The sequence below is a fragment of the Odocoileus virginianus genome, chromosome 25, assembly GCF_023699985.2.
Source record: "Odocoileus virginianus isolate 20LAN1187 ecotype Illinois chromosome 25, Ovbor_1.2, whole genome shotgun sequence".
In the NCBI taxonomy this organism is placed as follows: Eukaryota; Metazoa; Chordata; class Mammalia; order Artiodactyla; family Cervidae; genus Odocoileus; species Odocoileus virginianus.
Genome location: NC_069698.1, coordinates 7,743,092 through 7,747,886, shown reverse-complemented (window position 1 = coordinate 7,747,886; position 4,795 = coordinate 7,743,092).

Below are 4,795 nucleotides of genomic sequence, written 5' to 3'. Positions count from 1 at the left end.
AAACTTCCCCTCATGGAATTATTCTTATGTAAACATTAGGTAGAGGTTTAAGGTTGTTGCCAATAGTTAAAAGCAAGAAGTTTTATAACAAAGAGAAAAATGGTCAAATTACAACTTCATTGCCAATGACTTATATGAACTTGGGAATATTTATTAACAGGTCTATGCTTCTGTTTCCACTTTTCCAGTATGGGGGAAAATCAAAATGGGCTTCCAGGAATTATTGAGAGGGATTGGTAAGGCTTCCAGAAGTAATGTTACCAGGCAACACTCTTGTCAAAATGATTCTTGTCTATTTATTTACTTTGATCTATTCTGGTCAAAAAGTATAGCATAGTTTTTTTATATTATTGACATTTGATGGGTTAAAAAAATTTCAATATTGTTTTAATTTTATTGTCTTTGATTATTGCTGATTAAGAGTACAATATTATGGGTGTATTGGGCATCTGCATTAAATCTTTGGTAAGTTGCTAATTATCATCCATTATCTGTTTGTATACTTAGATGCATTTTTGTAATAATAAGTCATATATTTACATACATTAGTACAATTACTATGAATTATACTACAAATAATTTCTTACAAATTGGTTCTTATCTTTAGCTTTGTATATATTATTATTGTTATTGTTTGCCTTTGAATATCTGATAGGGGTGAGGATGATTTTTTTTTATATAGTTTTTTTTTCCATTTATTTTTATTAGTTGAAGGCTAATTACTTTATAATATTGTAGTTTAGGATGATTCTTATATAATATGCAGGAATAGCATACTTATCCTTTCTCTCTTACCACAGACACATTTAGTTTTTCATTTTGAAATGATTTTAGACAAAGTTACAAAAATGCTCTTTACCCATTTTCCCAAGTGCTAATACCTTTTACAGAATAATGATCAAAGCCAGAAAAGTAGCATCATAATACTATACTCTGATGTTTTCAGTTTAGTTAATTGTATTTTATAGTTTGCATAATTTCTTCTTTGGAATTTTAAATAAGATACATTAATTTAAGATCATTACTTTATGCACTTCAGACTGTGTCTCTTGATTTTATACCATTTAAGAATAATAAGTCAATATTTTTGGCACCTGTTTTTAACATGTCATGGGTTCCTCCACTTTGTCTCTATACAATTCTACATTTTCACATGGTTTATAACATTATGCACTTCACTGCTAATTGTTTGTTTTTTTTTTTTTTGTATTATTTTGGTCACAGAGATGTTAGATGGGCAATTTTAATTTTAAAACTTGTAACAATTCCAAAATTTAACAATTCTGACTGCAGTCCTGAATTTCCTGGCCAACGTATATTCCAGTTATGAATCATTTTTTGAAGAAAAAATAAATTATATTTGTCCTAGCTAGTGAAGTTAAGCTTTCTAAATTCATAACTAGGAGAGCTGTTCATAAGGACCATTTGAGCCAAATGTCTGTATACTTCCTGCAACACTGAATTTACTTGATTTTTTTTTTGACACAATTACTGTCCTTATTACCTCTATTTCATAAATTTTAAGGTACTAACTCTCATAAATCATATTTTAGAATTGGTTTTCCTTAACATTTGGTTGCATTTTTTGTTTTCTCTCATAAATTTATACTTAGATTGTTTCATACAATCTCAAGGACTCTAGCTACATCATCTAGTTAATAACATCAAAATTATTTTTACCAAGACATCCTCTGAGCCCCATCTTGTAGGTTTTCATGTTATGCTTTTACATTTATCTAAAGCTTACTATATTCAAAACTTTAACTCTTGTTTAAACCATCATCGCTGTGTCCACTTCTATCACACAACCATTTCTATTAGAATAAATTATATAATTAATAGAATATGTGAGTATTTTTATATTTTTTTTTTGGTTACAGAGATGTTAGATGGGCAATTTTAATTTTAAAACTTGGAACAATTCCAAAATTTGTTATCATATCCAAGTAAGCACAAATCAACAAATTTTGTCAGTTTTACCTGTAAAAATATACTAAGTTAAGTTTTGTCTATCTTCTCAAGAAGATGCCTAGTACAAGTTAGAATTATGTCCTCTTCTGCTGATGTATATTCCATCATAAAGTAATGACATCTCAGTGGTCACTCTATATAAACACCCTCCTCCTCTCAATTTTTTCTCTACTATGTGACCTTAGTGATTTGCTTAGAACATACATTACAGCCTTACTGTTTGAAGACAATTATGCATGGATTCCTTAAACGTCTGTGCATTTTGGGAGCGAGACATTGATCTACCTTTGTTCTAGATGATCTTTTCAAGGATATTTGTAAGACAAAGCTAGACAGAGTCTCTTACTGAGTGCAAAGTAGGCATGCTTTCTGCCCAATTTAATTAAAACCATGTCTTTTTTTGTGGGAAAGGGGGGCAGGTTTTTAATTACTGTTACAAAAGATTTCTAATCCATAAGCTCAGGGTCCTTCCCTCTTCTGCAACACAATCCATTGCCTGTTCCAGCACTTCTCTGGGCCCACCAGTGTCGTTGCTGTGGAAATTAGGCAAGAGGAACTGGTACAAATATGTTGATCCACATGGCACTTGCTATGCCATGAATAATAATATCTTTCTTCTCTGACTTAACTATTAAGTCTTCTACCAGTATTTTTCTACTTGTATCTGATAGGCTAACATAACCTTGCAAGTAAGGTCAAATTTCCAACAGCAGTTGGACTTCCCTGTCTACAGGTTCATCATTCATGGATCTACTTGTGGATTAGATTGGCTGAATGTAAGGTACCTGAGCATTGACAAAGTTTGGTATCTGCAGGGAATCTGGAAACAATGCCATTCTGGAAGCAATGACTATCAAGGGATGACTGCATTCACATACTCTGATACTATCACTGTCATATCAATTTTTAACCATAATTCCAAAAAAGGAAAGATTGTCTCTTTATGATGGTTTGAGGTGCATGCATGGTCAGCCCCAATCTATCTCATTTGGTACAGTGCTAATTTCATGGTTACACATTGCATATTAATCATTTGAGCTTTCTCAAATATGCCAAGCTTTTCCTTGCTTAAGGGATCCTCCTCCCCTCCTTATCCTAATATGACTTTCCTTCTTAACTTTTGAAAATCCACCTCCTCACTTTCACCCTATTAGTCCTTCATGCTTACTCTCTCACCATTCCTCACTCTCAGCTCCCTGGTTCTTTTCTCTTAGTTCATATCACGATGCATTATTTTATTTGACTGGTTGCTTTTGTTTGTTTCCCCATTAGGCTGTATTTCTAAATCTTAATACAAAGTTAGAATATTCTGAGTAAGACTCTAACTTTCTGTGCCAAAAGTGGTTGTGATGTATAATTTTCCATGTCAAACTTATTTTAACTTTATTTCTTTTTTTTTATTCCAACAAATTGCATTTTATTTTTTTTCCATTTATTTTTATTAGTTGGAGGCTAATTACTTTACAATGTTGTAGTGGTTTTTGCCATACATTGACATGAATCAGCCATGGATTTACATGTGTTCCCCATCCCGATCCCCCCTCCCAAACTCCCCCCCCCCAACCACACCATCCCTCTGGGTCTTCCCAGTGCACCAGCCCCGAGCACTTGAAAATAAAGAAAACCTTGATGGCCCTAAACAATTTTAATATGTGCATTGATCATGTTTCCAGATTAAAAAAGGAAAAATGCATGTTATAGAAATGTATTTTCTTTGCATTTGAAAATGGTTTCTAGAATGCATGAAAATATAAACTTTAAGGAATATATTTAATAATATATTCTTATTAGCAATTAGAAAATATATAGAGTGACCAAAAATCCACATGTAATCAATAATTTTTTCTTACTTCTGTATTAATATAGTAGTTATTTTAGTGGTAAACATGAAATAATAAATGTGTATTTTTTTTGATTGTGTAAGAACACATAACATGATATCTATCTTTTTAGCAAATCTTTAAGTGTACCTTATTGATGACATGTGCAGTGGTGCACAGCGTTCCACATGTTGGCTATTGTGGATAGTGCTACAGTGAATATTGGAATACTAATAGCTCTTCAAGATTCTGATTTTAGTTATTCTGGATAAATACTCAGAAATGGGATTGCTAGATCCCATGGTAGTCCAGTTTTATTTTTAAATTCCTGAAGAACTGACATGCTATTTTCATAGCAGCTACACCACTTTGCCTTTCCACAAGCTACCTCCAAACTAAAATGCTTCTGCACAGCAAAAGTAACAATCAAAAGTGAAAAGACAATCTACAGAATGGGAGATAGCTTTATCTCCAAAATATAAAAGGGATTCCTACAATTCAACAGCAAAATAACCTCTCTTACACTTGGCTAAGGACTCAAATAGACATTTCTCCAGAGTAGATAAACAACTGGCTAACAGGAATATGAAAAAGTGCTCAATGCCACTATATCATCAGGGAAATCCAAATTAAACCCACAATGAAATATTTTTGTTAACTGATTAAGGGTATATTTACATGACCACTTCGTTGGAGACAAAGGAGAGTTTTGTAAAACAATTAACTAGATAAAAAATTATTCCCCTGATGTCACTGGCTTTATTCAACTGTACTTGGTTGTTTATATGATTACATCTCAAATTAATAAAATACTGTGTCTCATGAGTTCTTTATCCATTTTGAAACTCAAAACATAAATGACTGACTCCTGGCTGAATCATGTTGAGATTTGACAGAAAACAATAAAATTCTGTAAAGCAATTATCCTTCAATAAAAAAAAAATAATTTAAAAAGTTATGCTTAAAACAGTACTTGAAACTGCCAAGTTAGTCACAAATATAAC